At 42.3% G+C, this 23,789-nt stretch overlaps 1 long non-coding RNA gene across 1 annotated transcript in view; it reads left to right on the forward strand.

Annotated features, from left to right (window-relative positions):
* Positions 1-6,694: 6,694 nt before the first annotated feature.
* Positions 6,695-23,789, forward strand: part of LOC134935384 (uncharacterized) — a 55,476-nt gene continuing 38,381 nt past the window's right edge. The window contains exons 1-2 of the long non-coding RNA XR_010180102.1: positions 6,695-6,917; positions 15,266-15,477. This is a non-coding gene — a long non-coding RNA (uncharacterized LOC134935384). The remainder of the gene's footprint in view (positions 6,918-15,265; positions 15,478-23,789) is intronic.

The raw sequence follows: 23,789 nt of genomic DNA on the forward strand, positions 1-23,789 counted from the left end.
TCTATGTTATGGGTAGGGAGGCCAATCTCTGGCCGTTTTTCAATCCTGGGATTGAAAAATGCTCAATGCCGGAATCCCAGGATCCCGGGATTGCGTTGGTGCTGGCATTGGCAGGCAGCAGCAGGATTCAGTGTCTGCTCACCATCCTCCTTCCACCCCTCAGTCCTTTATCTCTCTCTCCCCCAACTCTTAGTCCAAATATATATATACTGTATATCTCCATCTAGTATTGGCCTCTGCTTGTGTGCTCCTATTTCCATGGCTAACTCCCCACCAAGCAGCACACAGTGCTCCTCTGTTTGGCCTTAAGCGTAGTGCTGGTGCTGGTGTGGGAAGGTGCAGCTGGTATTGGGCCTGTGCAGCATGATGCCTGACATCACGTCATGTTGTGCACAGCCAGGGGGCAGGGGCAGTCGTGCAGCATCTGAGCCACCTGCTGCAAGTGCTCAGTGCTGCCCACCATTTTATATTTACAAAAAAAAAAAATTGCATGCACACATTGACTAATCCCAATGATTTTAGCCGAAAATCCTGGGATCCAGCCAATTACAATCTCAGGATTAACCACCCTAGTTATGGGGGCGATCGTTCTCTGTAGCCCCCCGTGAAGCTGTCACTAAATGCACCTGTGTGCGGTGACGTCGCCAACCTGGCAATAAACTGGGTTCAGTCGCCTGTCTGAAAGAGGGCTCAGCTGGATTGTATTCGGGTGGACCCGTATACAAAATTCCGGGTGTGACCTGCTTTTTCATCTGAAAGGGGTAATAGTTTGTTTCTTACAGTAAAATACATCATTAGCTCAGGTTTCAGTTACTTACACAAAATGTATTACTAGTTCAATAACAAGTAATTTAATAATATATTTTAGAGGCATGAAATGTTAATAATGTAGATGTGTTTAACTTTAGTTTTTAATACAATTTCACTTGCATTTTTTTTATTCCTTGAACTCCTCAAATAGTGATTAGCCAGCACTAAAATTCACACTGAAATTCACAGAAAATTGTTAAAATGTAAAAAAAAACAATAGTAATGTAGCTATAAACAGTGAAATACATAAATGTCTATGCTCTTATAGGACTACAGAACTATTAGTTCATACAATCATACTGCAAGGTTGTGCTCAGGGGTGGTATTCAGTATGCCGGCTCTTGGGATCCCAGCGCTCAGTACACAGGTGCCGGAATACCGACACCTGGCATACCGACAACTATTCTCCCTCTTGGGGGTCCACAACCCCCCTGGAGGGAGAATAAATAGCGTGGAACGCTTAGTGTGCCACCATGCCCGAGGAGTGGCGAGCATAGCAAGCCCACAAGGGGCTCATTTGTGCAAGCCCCGCTGCCGGCATGCCGGCAGTCTTGATCCTGGTGCCGTTATGCTGGGCACCAGGATCCCGCTCGCCGGCCACTCATACTACAACCATGCTCAGAATACTTCAGACACCACTGAGCATCTAGTTATTCTGTGCCTTGGATCCAAAAAGACAAATTTACCTGTCAAAGGTAACAAGGAGCTAATACAGGATTTCAAATCTGGGTCTTCAGCAGCAGAAAGTCTCTCATTGTCCTTGTTAAACAGTCAGCAATGAATGAAAATCTTTTGTGTCCATGATATATAAAACCAGAGTTTCTAAAAGAACATATTTCTGAAAGTTTTGTGTTTGCTTTTTAGACCATAATCTTTTTCCTGTTGCTTTATATTTTTAGTAATGGTATCATGGAGAAGTCTGATGAGTGTAGCAAGATAAATTGCAGTTGTTCTCAAATATATATTTTTTCCAAATTCTGCATGTAAACCAGTATTTTCTTAACACTTTGCATAAAATTAACTGAAATTTCATGGATGTAGATGAATAATAAACAGGAAATAACAGATTTTTGTAATCAATGTGTTTTCGAAATGCATGACAGTGAAACAAATCATTCTGAGTATTTTGCCGGATACAATAAGCAGTATTGTATATCTGCAGCAAATGCCTTGATACCGATGTTTGTACTGGACATCTGGAATACACTAGGCCACAGAATGATAGTTTTGAATTGTTTATGAAAGGAGCATAATTACTATTGGTTTTTTTTTAAATGTACGGCTCTAGTACTTACAATATCTGTTATAAATAAGGTATTGGAAATCAGTGCAGCAGATGCATACTTATAAGTTAGGAACATGAATCATACATGGGTTATTAGCGTGTCAGATCACAATCTCTCAAATGACAGATGGAAGTAGGCTTTGATGCTCCTGAAACTGATTTAAATGCTTTTTTTCTGGTTGATCTGACTGAACAAACTGATTTTAAACGAAAAAAGGAAGAACACTGAAGGTTTTAACTTCAAGTCAGAATCATTAGAAGCTATTTTACATTCTCACTGTCTTGTTGGATGACAGTACATTATCCAATTGAAAACTGATGACCAAACCTTGTCAAATGAAATACTGGGAGAGCAATTTATTCTTACACTTTCTCTTTGTAAGCATAAGTTAACTCTGTAAACTTGATGGAATGTGACATTTAATTTGGTCTATGTGTGTTGAAGGAACCAAGAAAATAACATTGTCCCAGAAGTATCAGCAATCGAACTCTTTAAGATAATGTGTCAAAATGAACAGAACACTTTAACACTTCCTGATTTGTCACAATGGTTAAGGGAACTTAACCTTTACAAGTAAATTAAACCATGATGTGTTATTTTTCTTTGGCCTGCATTTAAGCAATAATATTACACATGAATTACTATGCATACTGTACATCAAAGTATAATAATTCTACCTTTTGGGATTATCTATTTTAATCATATGGGAACATTAGCACATGATTTATAAAAACACATTAAACAGTTTTTGAAGGAAACCTTTTTTCTTGCAAAATAATATCCTGCCATACATGGCAGCAGAAAAGGATGAGTGGGCTACTAAGCTCTGGTCCAGTCAATGATTAGCCACTGGGGGGTACCCAATTAATCCAGAATTTTTGGGCGCAAAAAACAGGAATTTGCAATATTTTTTTATGCCAATTTTTCAAGCTATTTTATTAGCCCCCATTTTTGCCCAAAAAAACATATTTCCATTTGTTGGCAAAAACACTTTCAGTATTCTGGACTTCATCAGGAGTATATCTTTCTGATGAAGTGCAGAATACTAGATGAAACGTGTTCAAGTATAGCTCATTAGTTTTCGTGTTGGTTGGCTCCATCTGGCACTGCTATCTTGGTGCTGTTGTTTAGATAAGCTTCACTTACAGAACTCAATGTATGTTTACAGTGTTTGTGTGTAAATAAATGTTTTTAAAAGGATTGGGCCTGTGATCACCAGATAATATTACCCTGCTCTATGGAAAAAAATTTGTTTCCAAAGATTAGAGAAGGGCACGTTGTGACTATCTGTCAAATACTGGCCCACAAACACATAGGGCAGTGATGTGCAGTGAGGGGAGGCAGGTGAGGCAGAGCCTTTCCTGTCATACTGTAGTATATACCAGAGTTTGGCTATAAAAAATGTAGGTGAAACATGCAAAGTATATGTTATAAATATCTTCTTTGTATTATTCTAATCATTTTTATTGTCAAAACTCAGAAGTAAAATGTTTATGACAGGTGAGGCAGTGTCTACCTTTTCTGCACATCTCTGATCAAAATTCTGCAATTTTCCAGCATACTGCATATTTTCATATATTGTGTTTAACTCTGGCTCTAGCCAGTGCCTCTTCAGCCATTCACTGACGTCACTGACATGGGGCATCCTGTTTTGAAAGAAGGGAGTTTCCTCTTGCAAACAATGTGCCCCCTTAGTATTTATTGACTGATGATTATCAGGCAATAACTGAAACAGTGCACAAAAAATATTTTTTTTCATAAATGTGTTAGATCTATAGCCTGTACTGTATATCCCCCATCTTGTGTCAAATATAAAAGGGGACCCTCATTTAGTGTAGTAGGTTTGTCTAGTTTACAAATGGTACTGTATGCCTTGTTGGCTATCTTTTTTTTCTACACATAGTAAGCCTTTAAATCAGGACAGTGAACATTTAAAAAATAATGCATTTTTTATTTCAAGGTCAGATTTTTTGTTAAAACCTAACCATAGAATCCTGCTTTTTACTATTTTGTAAAGGTGAATTATTGGTGAAAACAAAGCTAGATTAAGGAAAGGGGGTGCAGGAGACACTGTACCCCAGGTCCCCCTCTGTCAAGGGGACCCCCTGGCTGGAGCACACTGACATAACTGGCTCTACCTCTTGTGCCACAGCAGAAGGAAGAACAAGGCAGCCAGAATGTGTGCAGGATAGCACAGAGCTTCCCAATCAGAGGAGAGATAAGAGGGGAGAGAGACGTAAATGACCCAAGGTTTCCAGCTTTTCAAGCCTGTCCTAACATTGTCATCACCTTGCACCACCTAGTTCCCCAAGAGGAGATTGGAGACAGAGATGACAGACTGACAGGGAGGAGAAGGAGGGCGGCTCAGACATAGATGAGAGAGGAGAGAAACAGGGGGATGAGGGGAACAAAGAAAGACAATGAGGAACAGGGAGTGTAAGTGGACAGAAATAAAATGGGGACTTGGGGAGTTGAGGGAGGCAGAGATGATAGAGAAGGATGCAGGGAGGGGGATGAGGGGTAAATAGATGAGAAACAGTATGGGGTGTTTGAGGGAGACATAGATAAAAGACAGACAGATTGGAGGAGAGGGACACAGAGACAAGAGATGGGGAGGTAGAGGGATAGAAAGAACAGACAGGTGATGGGGACAGAAATAAGAGACACCATGGGGACTCATATCTCTGACCAACAATAAAATGAAGAAGAGCATTGCAGATGGTGAGGAGCCCCCACAGATAGGTGACCCTAAAATAGAAGATGATATTAGGACAGAACAGGGGAGAATCAAGGTAAGTTAAGGTAGGAGGGGCTGAAGGCATGTAGCACAAATTTAAAACTATATTATATAAGGTGTAGGTAGCATAAATTGACTAAATATATTATATTAGGGGGCAGATGGCACAAATGAATTAAACATTATAAAAGGGGACAGGTGGCATACATTAATTATATATATTATACAGTATAAGGGGGGCAAGTGGACAAATTCATTAAACATATATGGGGAGCAGGTGGCTTAAATTATTTAAATGTATTAAATATATGCCCTTATATGATATTGTTTCCATTTGCCCCTTTTATAAGCACACTCCCTTGAATAACATTAGCTGACTTGCAATATTGCACTATCGTGGTAGACCGTCTGAGCATTAGCATGAGTTGTAAGAATTGTTTTTCCCCACATGAGAACACTTAACCATCTATAGCATTCTCCCCTACAGTATATTGAAGTTCAGTTTGGAAGAAGAAATGAGCATACCACCCAGTCTGTCTCAGCGCAGTGAACAGAGGACAGACCACTCATTTAAGATAGTAAAACTATATTTTTGTTCCAGGTCAGGAGAAAAAGGACGGGGGAGGTGCCTGTGCTTTCTTTTTCATCCTCTGGGGGTCACTGAAGTTACTCTTGGGATATGAATGGGCGTTAGCAGGGATATGCACAATTAATTATTGAAATTAGTAGCCCTTATCAGGGCCGAAACTAGGGGGGGGCTAGGGGGGCATGTGACCCGGGCGCGGGATTGGATAGGGCGCTGGGATCCTGCTACGTCTGATACAGCAAAAGGAGGAAGTGGAGGACCATGGGATTTGTAGTCAAGTCTGTTACTGGTTATACTTGGAGCTGTAACAGAGAGACTACAAATCCCATGAGGCATTTCACTCACCCTGCAGAGATATGGCCGCCGCTGCCGCCCGCCCTGGCTGTGACTGTCGGGATGCAGAGCTTTCTCCAGCCCCACGCTGCCCTGCATTCAGCGCTGCCGCTGAGTCGCTGACAGACACCAGCAGTGATTGATTACAGCAGCCCAGCACCCTTCACCTCCGTCTGACTAAAGAGTGAGAGGACTGGAGGTAAAACATACACACACACTCCCTCACTCTGGTGTTAACCCCCGGAAGCTCATTTAAACTACAGTAGTTATTTAAGATTATACAGTATATATTACTTTATAATGCTGTTACAACTACAGATCATATGAATAAACGTGTGTGTATGTATGTATATGTGTGTGTATGTATGTATGTATGTATGTATGTGTTTGTGTATGTATATATATATATACACACACACACACATATATATATATATATATATATATATACACACATATATATATATATATATATATATATATATATATACATACTGTGTGTTTTACTGGGGTCTGCTTGTCTGAGGGATATTATAGAGCATATAATGTTTTTTATTCTATTTTAGTGTATTTTTTTTTCTATTTTTTACTTTCATCACCTTAATTTTATATATATATATATAATGTTTTTATTTTTTTCGGGGGGGGGGCGCTAACTTACTGCCGTGCCCCAGGCGCCGTAAATCCTAGTTTCGGCCCTGCCCTTATAACCCCTCCATGCCTACTATCCCTCAGTGTTTTTTTTTTTGCTCATTGGCAAGGAATAGAAGCAGATGTGGAAGGGTTCCACAGATATTTTTATTTTTACTTTTTCATTTTATTTTACATTTTTTACTACATTCTTTCCTGGTTTATTCAAAAGTTTGGGTCTGGGATGTTAGTTGCTGCATTGCAGCTGCTGGCTTGTCAGGGCTCAGATGGAAGAGCACTGCCATAGATCACATTCAGCAGGAAGCTGATTGCAGCCTAAGGCTGTAGATGGAGCTGGACAGGTCTTATTACAAAAGCCCTGTCATAGCCTCCACAAGGTGCAGTTGGGCTGCAGGATAAGCTGGACGGTGCTTATTAAGAAAAGCCCCGTCATAGACTTCACTGGGTGCGGCAGCTGCTGCAAAGGAGTTAGAGTTTGAAGAAGAAACCCTGTCTGGAGCTCCACGTGAATCAGGTATGGAGCGGTAAGGCAGTTTATTCGTCCACCGCTCATTTACTTTTATATCGCTGAGGGGGCGGTCAGCTCATGCTGCCGCCCGCAGTTGTATGTATACTTAGTAAAGACTCTGGTGTTACTAGACATACCGCATGTAAGAGCCCCTCTCCTCACTGTCAGCGGTCGTGCAGATGGCAGCACTCTCTCCTACCACGATTCTTTCGCTGCCAGCAGAGCTCCGTGGCCACAGAGATACCTGCAGCATCACGGCAGACAGGAGATAGAAAGAGTGCATATCCTGACCGCAGCAGAATCACGGCTGCTGCGATCTGACATACAGGAGGAGAAGGGGAGATCCGCATACACAGTAGAGGTCAGGCAGCTGCCTGAGTCGTTATTATTTCTGTGTAGTCTGGTGTTATATGTATATATAAATACTAATATCACTATAGGTCTATGTATTTTCAGGGTAGGATAACGTTTTGTTACCTCCTGGTTTTTGTTTGTTTGTTTTTTAGGAGCAACTACTACACTCTTCCTGTGAAGCAAGGGTGTTAGTAGGGTTCTGTACATAGATTTATACGTATAAAGAAAAATTATTATTTTTTTACATATTTTTTACTGAGGCGGGTAAAATTGTCTTGTGTCTAAAGTGTCTGTCTGTCACATAATGAGCAAATTTAAGGCTAAAACTAAAAAAACAGCTTATATGCACGGTCTGTGAAAATGTGTTACCTGAGGGCTCTACCACTTGTACAGAGTGTCTTGCTGTTACAACCACGACTGCTAATCCTAATCCTCCTTGGGCTATGCAAACGGAGGTTATGACGGGTTTACAGTCCGAGTTAGCTGCTGCGCGACAGGAATGAGAGGCTATTAGATCTGAGGCTAGAGTTTTACAGCCTGAATTACCAGAAGGGTTCATGGAAAGTCCAGGACTTTGCAGAGGTTACAAGTGTCCAGGACTAGCTCTAGGCTGAAAGATAATTATCATTTATCTTATAACTTCCCACTTTCGCCTGTATTGTATTCTGAAGATATGTCAGACTTGATTATTCAGGAACAAGAGGAAATTGGAGAGGCACCGGAGTCAGATAGTGAAGTTTCTGATAGCCCGGCCATTTATAATCTCATCAGGGCGGTACGTCAGGTTCTAAATTTTACAGAATCTGAAGAACATCTTTCAAATGACGAAGTATTGTTTCCCAAGAAACAGAGAACTCTGGTGTGTTTTCCATATTCTGAGTCCATTAATAGGCAGTTAACTGAGGCCTGGCAGAATCCGGATAAACGATTTTCTGTACCTAGGCGGTTCCTGTCTACTTACCTGTTTCCAGAATCTATGACAGCCAGATGGGAGAACCCACCGGCTGTGGATTCTTCGGTGTCTAAACTTTCTAAAAAGTTAACTATTCCAGTGTCTTCGGCTACAACGCTTAGAGACCTGTCGGAGCGCAAACTGGAAGCTATGCTAAAATCTATGTATACAGCAATAGGAGTATTGCTTAGACCCGCTCTGGTGGGTGTTTGGGTTAATAAAGTGGTTGTTGCTTGGGCAACATTGCTCAAGTTAGGCCTACAGCAAGATGTTCCTTTCGACCAGCTTAGTCTTCTGGCGGATCACATTTGTGAATCAGCTGAGTACTTAGGTACAGCTTCTATGGATGTCGGGCGAGTTGGCTCTCGCATTTCAGCTTCTTTAGTAGCAACTCGACATGCACTCTGGCTTCGTGCTTGGCAGGCAGAGGCAGAGTCTAAATGTGGTATAGAAGCATTACCTTATGCTGGGGAAATGTTGTTTGGTCCTGAACTGGACAAATGGATTTCTCAGGCCACTGGAGGGAAGTCGGTTTTCCTTCCATTGCCTACACAGGTACCTAAACGGAAATACGCTGGTCCAGCATTCAAATCTTTTAGACCTCAGCCCTTTCAAAGCCGGGCTAGAGGAACAACCGTTCAGAGTAGACGTGGTAGGGGACGTGGATTTCAGCAAACCACTAGCCGTCGTCAAGACACTAAGACCACTGACAAACCGGTGGCATGTCGGATTGCCAGCCCATCTCGGGTCCCCAGTTGTGGGAGCACGCCTTCAATTGTTTCACCTGGTGTGGTCTCATACATCCACAGAGGGGTGGATCCGCAATTTAGTGTTCAAAGGTTACAAGATAGAGTTCGATTGTCTTCCACCAGTGCGGTTTTTCAAGACAAGTCTACCTATGTCCATAGGAAAAAAAGCAGTACTACAAATCGCGATTTAGTCTCTCGTAGATTCAGCAGTTTTAGTTCCAGTTGCAGTCCACCAACAGGGCCAGGGTTATTGTTCCAGTCTGTTTGTAGTACCAAAGCCGGATGGCTCGGTCAGACCCATATTGAACCTGAAAGGTCTCAATCAGTACGTCACTTACTACAGATTCAAGATGGAATCCCTGAGGTCTGTGATTGCTGGTCTGGAACAACAGGAATTCATTATTTCGTTGGATCTAAAACATGCATTACACATTCCAATTTGGCCACCGCATCAAGCGTACTTAAGGTTTGCAGTACAGGAAAACCATTATCAGTTTCAGGCTCTACCGTTTTGCCTCTCGTCAGCACCTCGGATTTTTACAAAGGTGATGTCTGTGATGATATCTCATCTCAGAGCTCTGGGCGTGACAATAGTTCTGTACTTGGACGATCTGCTCATCAAAGCCCCCTCTCAACAGGAACTCCTTCAACATGCCTTACTAACATACAATGTACTAATTCAGCATGGTTGGATTATCAATTTCAAAAAATCAAGCCTAATTCCGTCTCAAAGACTTCAGTTCTTAGGAATGATTTTCGATACGGTGGATCAACGAATTTTCCTACCAGAACAAAAGATTCAGAGCATTTGTCGGTTGGTACAATGCGTGTTCAAACCTCGGAAGGTTTTGGTGCTCTTGTGCGTTCGACTATTGGGGAAGATGGTGGCATCTTTCAAAGCGCTCCAATTCGGAAGATTTCACTCACGGCCTTTTCAGCTGGATCTTCTCGCACAGTGGGCTGGCTCGAATCTTCAGATCCATCAGTTGGTGCGGTTGTCTCCAAGAGCCAGAATATCACTACTCTGGTGGCTCCAGGTACGCAATCTCTCCGCGGGAAGAAGGTTCGGAGTCTGGAAATGGATTACCCTGACGATAGACGCAAGTCACAGAGGTTGGGGAGCAGTGGTCCTAGATTGTCAATTTCATGGTCTCTGGTCAGACCAAGAAAAGTTACTATCAATAAATGTCCTAGAACTCAGGGCCATTTACAATGCATTACATAAGGCAGTTCGCATGCTCCACAGTCAGTCTGTACAGGTTCAGTCAGACAATGCAATGGCAGTCGCATACATCAACAAACAAGGAGGGACTCGCAGTCGCATGGTCATGCGAGAGGTTGCTCAAATCCTGAATTGGGCCGAGGGTCACCGGGTGATATTATTGGCAATCTTCATTCCAGGAGTGGACAACTGGGAAGCGCATTATCTCAGACATCAGGATTTCCATCCAGGAGAATTGACATTAAATCCAGAAGTGTTGCAGATGTTAGTCCAGCGTTGGGGGTTCCCACAAGTCGATCTCATGGCTTCTCTCTAAAATCATCAATTACCCCAGTATGTGTCCAGAACAAGAGATCCAAGGGCAGTTGCAGTGGATGGTCTTTCAATCACGTGGCCATACAGCCTTGTGTATCTGTTTCCACCATTACCGCTGCTACCCCGGTTGCTAAAGCAGATCAAACAAGAGTCCACGACAGTAATACTAGTGACAAATGAGTCATTGGCCTCGGAGAGCATGGTTCTCGGATCTTCAAGATCTTCTCATAGACAAACCATGGACTCTCCCGTTACGTCCAGACCTGCTATTGCAGGGTCCATTCCTATACCCCAATTTAGCATGACTACATTTGACGGGGTGGCTGTTGAAATCGCTACCTTGAGATGAAGGGGCATTCCAGAAACAGTTATACCTACCATGTTATGTGCTAGGAAGCCAGTTACAGCAGCTCATTACCACAGAATTTGGCGTGCTTATATAAACTGGTGTGGACTCCGGAATTTTCCGACATTAGCTTTCAAGCTATCCCGTCTTTTGCTATTTTTACAGTCAGGTTTAGATGCAGGACTTCGGTTGTCTACACTAAAGGTGCAGGTTTCTGCATTATCAATTTACTTTCAAAGACGGTTCGCTCGTTTGCCAACAGTTCACACTTTTCTGCAAGGTGTTCTCAGAGTTCAACCTCCATTTATACCACCTGTAGCACCATGGGACTTAAATCTGGTTTTAGATTTTGTACAGTCCTCAGTTTTTGAACCTTTACAGAAGGTAGATATTAAGTTTCTCACCTGGAAAACAGTTTTTCTTTTGGCCTTAGCTTCAGCAAGGCGAGTTTCAGAATTGGGTGCTTTGTCATGCAAACCACCGTATCTAGTGTTTCATGATGATAGAGCGGAACTTCGTACGAATCCCGCTTTCCTACCTAAGGTGGTATCTTCTTTTCACATCAACCAACCAATTGTAGTCCCTGTGTTATCAGAGGATGCAGGGACTCCAGTTACTTTAGATGTTGTACGTGCTCTTTGCATCTACATTGCCTGAACTTCAACAGTACGTAATGCGGACACTTTGTTTGTCCTATATGATACAGTCAAGATGGGTCAGGCGGCTTCCAGGCAGACCTTGGCCAGATGGATTAAGTTGACCATAGGTCAGGCGTACTTTCATGCTGGTCAACAACCACCAGCATCAATTTCGGCTCATTCCACTCGTTCAGCGGAACGTCATGGGCAGCAAGTAGTGGCGCTTCTACGACACAGCTTTGTCGGGTGGCCACATGGTTGTCAGTACAGACGTTTGTCCGCTTTTATAAGTTTGATACGTTTGCGACATCAGCATCAAGCTTTGGCCGTCTTGTGTTACAGGGGCCAAATATCTCTCCCGCCCAAGGAGATAACTTTGTTAGCTCCCAAGAGTAACTGCAGTGACCCCCTAGAGGATGAAAAAGAAAATAGGATTTTGGTACTTACCAGGTAAATCCTTTTCTTTGAATCCATAGGGGTCACTGGACGCCCGCCCAGAGCAGTTTGACCTGGGTTGTGTTCAGTTCAGTAGAGTTTATGTTACCACATTTTCTCTGACTGGTGCAAGGCTAAGAGTTAATTAGCTATTGTAATATCAACTTTATCGTTGTTCGTTATGTTATGTGTCAACTCTTTTGTTGTCCGTTATGTTATAATGTTTTATGTAGTTCATTGTACCTTCTCTCTATCGCTCTTATTTGGCTCAGTAAAAAAAAACACTGAGGGATATGGCGCATGGAGGGGTTATAAGGGCTACTAATTTAAATAATTATTTGTGCATATCCCTGCTAACGCCCGTTCATATCCCAAGAGTAACTCCAGTGACCCCTATGGATTCAAAGAAAAGGATTTACCTGGTAAGTACCAAAATCCTATTTTCTCTCACCCAGGTTAATAAATTGCTTAGCTACAGGACCTATTTTCTATCAGCAGAATTATTTAGCCATTTTTGATTAGCTGATTGCATCTTGACCTCTACAGCTGATAATACTTAAATCATAAATGTGGAGCTATATTATAAAAAGTCACATCCATCTATTTGCAATACTTAATTGACATTTCCATTTAGACTAATGCAGGAAAGAAGATTCCCATTTGAGTTCTAAAAAGAGAAAACAACAGATGTTTGTATTTAATTCAATTTAATTTCTATTTGTATTGTGTATTTGTGTTTATATTTAATTACATTTTATATTGAAAATGTGACATTAATTAATGAGTGTTCAGACAATATTCTCTTGTGTATATGGCACTTTAGATTACATTATTATATTGTGCATAAACAGTATGTAGCTATACAGTAGAATATACTACTAAAACTGTAAAAAAAAATCTATGCTATCATAGTGTGTAAGTATTTACATTATTTGTACATATCATGACATATGTAGTGTAACTGTTTCTGTATTACAGCAGATCTAGGTATGTCCAACAGAACATAATTTCAGATAATTTCTTCGGAGGTGAATCATCCACCTCCAAAGCAATTTATTTCTTGGAAATATGCTTCTAGGGACTGTTAATAAGCTATGGAGACAAAAAAAGTTTTCAGAGTTTCTGTCTGTCTGTGTGTTTGTTTGTTCAGTACTTCATCACGCAAAAACTACTGAATGAATTTGTATCGCGTTTTCACCATTGAAAAAAAAAAACAATTGAAGAGCTCAAAGACTGACGCTAGAGTTAGCTGCCTTAGGTTATATACCCCCCTCAGATGTCACCACACATCTACAAAACAACCAACACAATACAACAATTTGGGAGGTGTACTGTACCACCCAGGGCGCTAGTATAGCAAAATCACTGTGTGTAAGCCGTTCCTATCTGGAAGTTTCCCCGTATCCAGCCTTCGGTCTGCTTGACACTTGGTGCTTGTGCAAGACATTCAGTGCATAAAAAACATAAAAAGACACAATAGTGTAATACAATTTTAACAAATGTGTACATAAATATGGACACCGTAATAGCTCTATTTTACATGAATGTGAAAAGGTGATTTTAAACAGCATGCCGCATCTCCACTAAATGAGTGCACCATGCCCTAAAATTATTACTAAGTGCTTGAATTAGTGGACTTATGATGGTGAAGAGCGTACCACACTCCCTAAATAATGATGTGGAGTAACCGTACAAAGGTATCTTTTGGTGAAGAGAAGAAGGCCTACCCCACTCACAGTGTTACAGGTAAGTTGAAGCTCATCAAGGTATCTTTATCTGAAGGGATCCTGTGGTATTCACGCAATCAAACCAGATGCAATTTTGCTCCAGGTGGATCCCAGAAAGAAAGCAAAATATCCAATGTGTAGTACAGATTTAAACACTTGACACAACAGTATAACAACTATTGAGACACATACTTATGGATCATTAGTATGCGTTCTTAGAGAAGGTATATACAGTAGATGTACCAAACTCACTTTAAGAATGAAAGTTTGAGTCCCTGATATTGGAGATTAATAGGTTGTCGTCACCTATAAAATGTACCTACTCTTGTAGTTACAGTGAAGCTAATTTTCTAGACATAAAAATATCATTGGAAAATGGGGAAATACACACAGAAATCTACTCCAAATCCACAGACAGGAACACGTTGTTAATGGCTTCGAGTCACCATCCAGAACCCTTAAAGATGGGTCTGCCATTATCGCAGATGATGAGAGTGGTGCGAATAACCAGTGATGTAGCTAAGGTGCCAGCTTTATTAGAAAGAATGATTGCAAAGTTTTCTAATCGGGGGTGTGATATGCCACTATTACAGATCCAGAAGCAGCGGGTATTAAAGATGTCCAGAACAGATCTTTTAAAATCTGTCAATAAAAAGGACAGTGATATGTTACCTTGGACCAGCAATTATACTATAGCTAGTCCTATTATCCGCAGGGCCACAACGGCCCTCTGGCCGATAGTGGCGTCAGACCCCGATCTACCGTTTTTTAAGAATACCAGGCTTATTGCAGCTTTTAGATGTGGAAGCAATCTCAGAGATCGACTTGTGAAAACCGACATATGTAACTGGTATGGGGAAAATAACAACTCCAAATGTAAAGCCCCTGGATGTTATAGATGCCCTAAGTGTGCTACATGTGAGCACATGATCTCGTGCAAGAAATTCAAACATCTGCATAGTGAGAAAAGGTACAGTATTAGGCATGTCATCACATGTAGCACTGCTTTTGTGGTTTATGTGATAGACTGTCCATGTGGTTTATACTACATTGGACAGACTACATGAAAATATAGTGAACATATGTCAGCACATAGATCGGCAATTAAACTAATGCTTGAGGGCAAAGTGGTTGATCAGCCGGTGGCGCGCCATTTCAAAGTGGCAGGTCATACTCTGAGTGAATTAAGATATTTTTGTATTGATCATGTGCCACTTACGCTAAGGAGTGGAGAAGGAATCAAGGTGGATTATGAGATTGAATACATTCTCACCGAAGGGGTTAAATGATAAAATCAACTGGAATATGATATGATTACCTTGTAATTTATCATTACACATGGAAATATGTGTCCAAACTTGATATAATTTTTCTCTTTAGGTCTTTTAATATACAAATGGGACCTATATGGGCATGATGCCATATTACTGGGGAGATCCTGGATGCTATATCCTGTAAAGAATTGTTGATGGGTATAGTGGGCTCGTTGGATATTGGGACTTTACTCTCTGTTATGTCTATATTTTTGTGTTTTTTTTTGTATTTTTGTGTATTGTAATGTTTCTGTATATTGCAATGTTTTTAAATTTTGTATTTATCTGTTTGATTCACTATAGGTGCTTGCTGGTGCTGACTCGCAGTGATCACCTATGTCCCCGCCTCAGCCTGTAACACTTAGATCCCTCTTCTTCCGGGCAGTGTAGCCGGTGGCACGCATGCAGCAAGTTGCCATGGGTACCGTGACGCCAGGAGAGGAAGCGGACATTGGCGCGCCGGTCGGACGTGGGAGTCTGGTGAGCAGCAGGGAGGTCCAGGAGCACCGATACAGGTATTTAAATATGTTTGTATGTTTGTCTTTGTGATTCTGTATGGTACTGAGGATGGGGCGTAAGCTCCGAAACGTTTATCTGTAATACAGATCTTCCTTGCTATACAAAAGTCTCCAGTGCCATGCTTTGGGAAATGTGCATTTGGATATACTCAGGCACGGAGACTAGTTGTGACTATTATTATGGCTGTTATGAATTCTGTATGTATGTATATATATATATATATATATATACACACACACACACACACACACACACACACACACACACACACACACACACAGTGCTGTAAATAGACATTTTAGTGCTGTGTGCAAGAAACAGCATTGGCGCTCCGCCACCACCACCATATTAAAAATAGGGTCAGTGCATGGCCAAAATAATACTAATTCATATTACGCTGCACAGTAGTCTCCATTATTCAAATTACGCTGCTCAGTAGCGCCACTTACAAACAGGTAGACTTTTACACATTACTCAAGGTAGGGCCCCTATCACACATTACGGCAGGCAGAGCTCCCTTTTACACATTACGGCAGGTAGAGTCCCCCTTTTACACATTACGGCAGGTAAAGCTCCCTTTTACACATTACGGCAGGCAGAGTCCCCTTTTACACATTACAGCAGGCAGAGTCCCCTTTTACACAGTACGGCAGGCAGAGTTCCCTTTTACACAGTACGGCAGGTAGATTCCCCTTTTACACAGTGCGGCGGGTAGAGTCCCCTTTTACACAGTACTGCAGGTAGAGTCACCTTTTACACATTCCAGCAGGTAGAGTCATGAGAGAGAGGGAGGGAGAGAGAGAGAGAGAGAGAGAGAGTTGGTAGGGAGAGAGAAAGAAAGGTGGCAGGTAGAGAGACAAAGAGAGAGTGGTGGGAAGAAGACAGAGAGAGATGGGTGGGAGGGGGAGAGAGGAGTGAGGGGGAGAGACACACAGCAGTACCTATGTGATGATGGCTGGAGTGCAGGTAGTCTGTCTACCCAGTGATGTCTGCTGTAATGTACTCACTCCTTTACTGCACCCATCTAATTCCCTTCACTACTCTCATTATGTGACTATATTGCTTTCTCCTCCCTCAAAACCAGCCTCTATATTTTTACTTCCTCTTTAGCTACCTCATTCCCCATCTAGTCCCATTTTACCTGAAAACAACTTCCCTCCTTATTACCATCACCCTCTTTTTTACCTTACTCTATCCCTTCTTCATTTTCTCCCCCTCTTTAACAGCATCAGTAGTTTTAGCATCTCCCCATGTACTTGCCTCATTGTTTCTTTTCTCAACTTTCTTCCCTCCATAAGTGCTAGTGAAAAAGCAGCTCACCTCACGCAGACAGTATTGCCCACTCCAGCCCAAGAAAGGATACCGTAGAGTCAGTAATGGGTTCCAGAGCCGACTGATGATGGAGGGTGGACAGGGCCGGTTCTAGAGCCCTGTAGAGCCCCTTAAAAAAATCTATACTGTTTTTTGTGTAGTACATAAAAATATACCTTACCTATATGGTGGTTTCTCTGCAATGGAGAACCTTTGAAGAAACTGATTCTTCATGGGCAGATGGTGTCTTCAGTCACTATTCATGTAGGAGATCACCTGGTCCTGAAGATGCCTGTTTGTGTAGGAATATAACCAATGTCATCCTCATATAAAAGAGGTTCAATGAGACTTGTACACTCTGTGTCAACACCTGCCCCTCCAGCCTCTTGCCCAATCTTTTCAGTCTTGTCTTTCCTGCTACTTCCCTGTCTCCTGCCATAATGCCAGCTTCCTGCTCCCTATTTCCAGCCTCCTGTAACTGCAGCCTACTGTCCCCATGTTACTGCATTCTCCTGTCCCCATGTAACTGCATCCACCTGTCCCCATGTAACTGCAGCCATATTTTCCCATTGTAAATGCACCTCCCTGTCCCCATGTAAATGCACCCCCCCTGCCCCATGTAAGTGCACCTCCCATCCTGGTCCCATGTAATTGCACCCCACTGTCGCCATGCAAATGCACTCCCCCTGCCCCCATGTAAATGCACCCCCTCCTATCCCCATGTAAACGCACTCTCCCTTAGCCCATGTAAATGCATCCCCACCTCCTGTCCCCATGTATATGCACCCCCCTGTCCCCATGTAAACACACTTTCCCTGCCCAAATGTAAATGCACCCCCCCTCCTGTCCCCATCTAAATGGACCCCTCTGTCCCCTGTGAGACACCCCCAACTTACCTCTGTCTCGGACAGCCTGCATGCTTCTCTTCTTAATCCATTGTGCACTGTGACATTGGCTGGTGCTCCTGTGCTGTGCTGGGGCGGGCTGAAGCGGGATGAGATGGCCTGCGGCTGAGATATCCTGGTGGGTCCTCCCCACTCCGATGCTCTGCACAGTGGAGCTGAGGCAGCCTGCGGCTGGGATGTGCTGGCGGGTCCTCTCCGCTCTGACACTCCATACAGTGGAGCTGAGCCTGGTGTACCATGGCTGGCTGGGACTTGAATGCATCGTCTGGCCATCGGTGCTCTGGCACTTCAGTGCGTGACATTATAGCGCCACATGAACTCTGTTGTACGCGCAGCGCAGTGCTCCTCTAGGAACATAGCCTGCAGTTTCAGCAATGTCTGACTGAAGGTACTGATCTGCCATGATGGTGTGCTCCCCAGGGCTCTTCGCTGTGTGCGAGGCACCACTCACACACACCTAGTTACAGCCCTGTGTCTATATATATATATATATATATATATATATGTAGCAAGTAGGTCCGGCACTCCAAACACCAGGTACAACAACTGGTGTGCCTTTTTGCCAATGATAAATATGCAGACAGGTGCGATCTGTGAGTATCAGAAAGCAGGCACGGCACTCCCGGATAGGTAAAAAAAGCAAGCCTTTCTTAAGCATTTCGGGGGCAGTGTTCCCCGTCTTCAGGAAGCAAACAAACAAATGCAGTGACATGAACTAACCTTATATCCCGGTGTAGCCTCCCGCCGCAGGCGCCAAAGATGGGTCACATGGTGCGGGATGGAGTGCGGCGCATCGTATTGACTCTAGTCGCACACATTGCCCGCGTTGCCATGTCAACGATAGACACTCTCCCACTCCGATCGCCAGCGTGGGTGCTCTATAATTTAAAAACAATACACTGGTCAAAAGAACAATATTCTGAATCAGCTATGTAAACACAGAATATATATGCAGATAAAGTGGATTAGTACAAACTACCACAAGGATCATGAAAAATATATATGTAATAGAAAAAATATATCATATGCTACTGTAATATGGATCCAACATATAAAACTAGCAAATATAGATACTGTATATGTGTCAGTCACCTAAGAAAATAATACTAATAGATAAACAGGTATATATTCATAACGATGGCTCATGGTTATATAAACGCATTCCAAGTAATGCGTTCATTGAGGCCCATGGGTGAAACTGTTCCAAGTCTAAAAATCCAAGATGCTTCATTCTTGAGGAGTATACCCTGACGATCACCTCCACATACAAGAGGGGGGACATGGTCAATGATTTTATAACGTAAGGAAGCTAACGTATGTCCTCTATTTCTGAAATGAGCAGCCACAGGTTGCTCCATGGGTTTGCACTCCAGGGCAGCCTTAATAGCGGACCGATGGAGGGCCATCCGCTCTTTGAATGTCCTCGTGGTCATCCCCGCGTAATAAAGTCCGCAAGGACATATAATCACGTAAATCACATAAAGTGTAGTACAAGTTACCACATGACTTATGTTGAATTCCTTGCCGGAGTGAGGATGTTTGATAATAGATCCCGTTAACATACTGTATAGCCACAAGTGACACAAGAGGGACAACGATAGCAACCTGTTTTTTTGTGGAATTATTAAACAAATTTCGATCAAATTTGTAAAGGTATCCTTTTTTGAACGTTGCAGGGGCTATAGCTTGTCCAGTTTGCTAGATACTAAACCTAAAGTTTTGAAATTATCTAGAAGTGATCTATTGAAGTCCAAAATGGATACTTCGATAAAGGATACCTTCACATGGGTAATCACCTTTGATACTTCTAGTGCTGTACTACCTGTAGCAAGTCGTGCCATATGGCCAATCATTGCCAGTGATAAGGACTTACCATCATTACAAAAACTTCGTCCTATGACATGTTATCATCGTGGACGCAATCTACGAGATGACTTGGTACACACAGATATCACTGATCGAAATTGTTTAATTATTCCACAAAAAAAACAGGTTGCTATCGTTGTCCCTCTTGTGTCACTTTATTCAAAATGTTTAGACACCACATGACTTTCGTCGTACAAATGTGGACGATGTAACATTTGTAGATACTTACATCCTTATAGGAAGACCTTCACCGATATTGGCAATACAAGGAATATAGGATCAAAGATTTTTTAAACTGTAATTCATCATTAGTCATCTATCTGCTACAATGTAAATATGGCAAACAGTATGTCGGTAAAACCAAAAGGATACCAAAGCTGAGGATACATGCGCATATTCGCAACATCAAGAAAAAAGTGGAAAGTCATGCGGTGTCTAAACATTTTATCACAGAACATAATTCAGATCCCGATGCACTGACCTTCAAAGCCATTAAACTTGTGAGATTAGGGGAAAGAGGAGGAGATCTGGCAAATAAGTTATCACACCGCGAGATGTTCTGGATCTTTCAACTACAGACTTTGTATCCTGCAGGCTTTAACGAGAGCTATGAAATTGCGCCCTTCCTGAAAATACGTTACCCACGTGAATAGTTCAACTTGCTATAAATGTCTCTCTTTTTTCACTGATTTCACTAAATATATATACTGTATACTGTTATAGTTCACTACTACATGTAGTGGTTATATTAATAAATAATATGTTGTAATAATCACTTTTATATATATATATATATATATATTGGGATACCGGATAGGGGTATAAGCGACCTGAGGTGTTTGTATGTGACCAAGTGTAATAAATATACAAAAGATATATAAAAATATAATATCAATTTATTTCACAACATTAGGAATAAATGGAAAAAAAAATTTACATATAAAAATTGAAAAAATGAGAGTCCTTTACATAAAATACAGTTCTAAAAAACTGTTTTTTTTTAAAAAGGGAATGGACATATATTAAATTCTCAAAATAAAGTGCGGATTGTCTGTGCAAATAAGCTAATCAAATGTGGAAAAATAGCATAGAGTCTTAACTGATATAGCAGGAGGTCTCTGGGTGACCGCCAAATTATACAGGGATTTTCAGTGCCCACCATATAATGCAGTGTCGCAGTGACTGCCATATAATGCAGACAATGTCGCAATGCCCGCGGGAGTTCCGCCTCTAGTTACGAACACATATGTACAGAGTTGCACATATACACATATACATATACAGTAACACAGATACATTTACACAGACACATATACAGAGTTACAGATACAAATATATATATATATATATATATATATATATACACACAGTTACACAGACACATACAGTATAATTACATAAAAACATATATATATATATATATATATATATATATATACAATAGAGTTACTCAGACACATATATCCAGACACATATAAAGTATACACAGATACACATACAGTATATGCAGACACAATGGAATTTAATGTCCCTCATACCTTACATAGTAACAGTTGACACTGAATGAGGGCTGTGGCAGTGCCATCTCCTCATAGAAACATAGAATGTGACGGCAGATAACAACCACTTGGCCCATCTAGTCTGCCCTATACGTATGTACATGCTAACACTTACACACGAGGGTCAATTTTTTTTTTTTTGGTCAAGGGCCAAATAAACAACCAGTATATATTGGATTGTGGGAGGAAACTGTAGTACCTGGGGGAAACCCACGCAGCATCGTCAGAATATACAAACTCCACACAGTTAGGGCCATGGTGGGAATTGACCCAAAGACATCAGTGTGAGGCAATAATGCTAACCATTACACCATCCGTACTCCTCACTACGACCACCACAAGTAATCTGAGTTTGGTGCACGTACAGTATGACTCTGACGCATACACAGTCCAAAACAAATCACCATTATGTCCACCAGGCCTCCTGGTGCACCAAATATTCTGCAACACTGTACATGTTAGTAATACCCCTTTCACGCTGCACAAATAAACCGGTATTGACCAGCTATATTGTCGGGACGACACCGGTCGCTGTGTGGTGTGAAAGGGGCCATGACTAATTCCCGGATCGCCTGACCTGCTAATTAAACCCGAGAATAAAGCAGTGTTATTTCCGGGTCAAGTGAAGTGTGAACGGGTTGCCAGGTCGATGCAACCCGGGACATGTTCACTGCATAGGGAGAGGTGGCGCGGAGATGATGTCAACTCCCAGCGCCGCCTGCGCATCCGCCCCGATGCCGACTCTGTCCCCGCCTCCCTATGGCAACCCGACCCGGCATATTGCTGTGTCGGGAGGGCAGTGTGAAAGGGTCCAATGCCGGGACGCATCTGGGAAGGACCCATTTCCAATTCCCAGATGCGACCTGGCATTGCGGTGTGAAAGGGGTATAAGGAATATGCTACTCCTTTCAATACACAGGTGTCCCTATATAATTCAATTCAATAAAAAAATATAATTCAATACAATTAAATAATAAAAAAAATACATTAATAGTGTTTATTAGGACATACACAATTAATATTTGATGTGGTATGAGACTGAGTGAGGGGTGGGGGTTGCTGAGAGATGCAGTGAGGGGGGAGGATTATTGAGAGAGACAGAGTGAGGGGGCGGCGGTTATTGAGAGACAGAGTGAGGGGGGATTATTGAGAGACACAGAGTGGGGGGATTATTGAGAGACACAGAGTGAGGGGGGGGTTATTGAGAGACACAGAGTGAGGGGGGATTATTGAGAGACACAGAGTGAGGGGGGGCGGTTATTGAGAGACACAGAGCGAGGGGGGATTATTGAGAGACGCAGAGTGAGGATTGGATTGTTGCTGAGAGATCGAATAAGGGGGGGGGCACTTTGAGTGACAGTGAAAGGTATGAGGCTGAGAGACAGAGTGAGGTGTGGGGGTTGCTGAGTGGCACAGTGAGAGGGAGGGGGGGCATACATTTTGCCTAGGGTGCCAAATTACCTTAGACTGGCCATGGGTATGGCTATACATATTTCCTTATATTTTTTTCAAACTATTCCATGTTACTGTTGCATAAGAAGCATGAAGTATGTAATGCTGGTTTACTTACTTGTTTTATATACAGGGTGGTACCCTGTTTAGGAAAGTATGCCTACACAGAAGCATATCTCTGTCCCTGGGCAGTGTTACACTGAAGGAACCAGGTCTGGGTAGCTCCGCCCTCTGCTGGGACACTGCCACTGTCTTCTCCTGCCCCTTCTCCTGTTGATCGAGCATTGCCCTTTAAGGAGTGGGGCCCCGAGACACATACCCCTAGAAATCATCTGTGTGAGTCACCATTCTAAAGTTACTAACTGCTGCAGGCAGCTGCCCCCTCGTTGTCTGGGAGGCGGAGCTTCTGCCTGCATGAGACGATTGCCTGGCTGTGAGGGGAGGGGAGATCAGAGCAGCAGCAGCAAAAGGAGGAGGAAGCGGAGCTGCGCTGGCTGTGGCTGTTGCAGACAGTGCAGTCACACAAAATTACGAGAGAGAGGAGCAGGGGAGAAGTATTCGGATTGGATAGCGCAGGCTGCGGTTAGTAAGAGCTGCAGCCGTCGCGGTCGCAGGCATCAGATGATTGATGCTTGGACAGCGTGACCTGGGCTAGAAGCTGGCGGGGATAACGGAGTAGAAGTGCCCCCTTCAGGGCTGGAGCCTGGCGGCAAAAGACTCCGTTGTCTCCGGCAGTTCCGCCCCTGTCCCTACCCCTTGATGAAGTCTGTGAATTCTTCTGATGACCTCTGATTGAGCTAAGATATATACATTTTTTATTCTTATGCATTTTTATGACTATGTATTTGCTCCTTTTTTTTCATTTTTTATTTCATCTGTGTTCTTAAAAAGTGTTTTATGTCAGATGTGATACATTTTTTATATAACTTTATTATTATAATATTTTTGCTCCTGTTGTTACAATAAATTGCATATATTTTTTATACATTGAGTATCCTTCCATTTTCAGTCTATTCTATTATAACACCATTGGTTGCTCATACCCCCCCCATTCCCTTTTTTTTTCATAAAAACTCTTTACAGGGACTTACCACCCCTGTGTACTTAGGGAGTAGCTGACACCCATACAAATTGCGGAGTGTTTTTTATACAATATATTTATATATATAGGTCTGCACGAAGTTTAAATATCCAAAAATATTAACCAGACAATGT

This window comes from Pseudophryne corroboree, chromosome 6, assembly GCF_028390025.1.
Source record: "Pseudophryne corroboree isolate aPseCor3 chromosome 6, aPseCor3.hap2, whole genome shotgun sequence".
Classification (NCBI taxonomy): Eukaryota; Metazoa; Chordata; class Amphibia; order Anura; family Myobatrachidae; genus Pseudophryne; species Pseudophryne corroboree.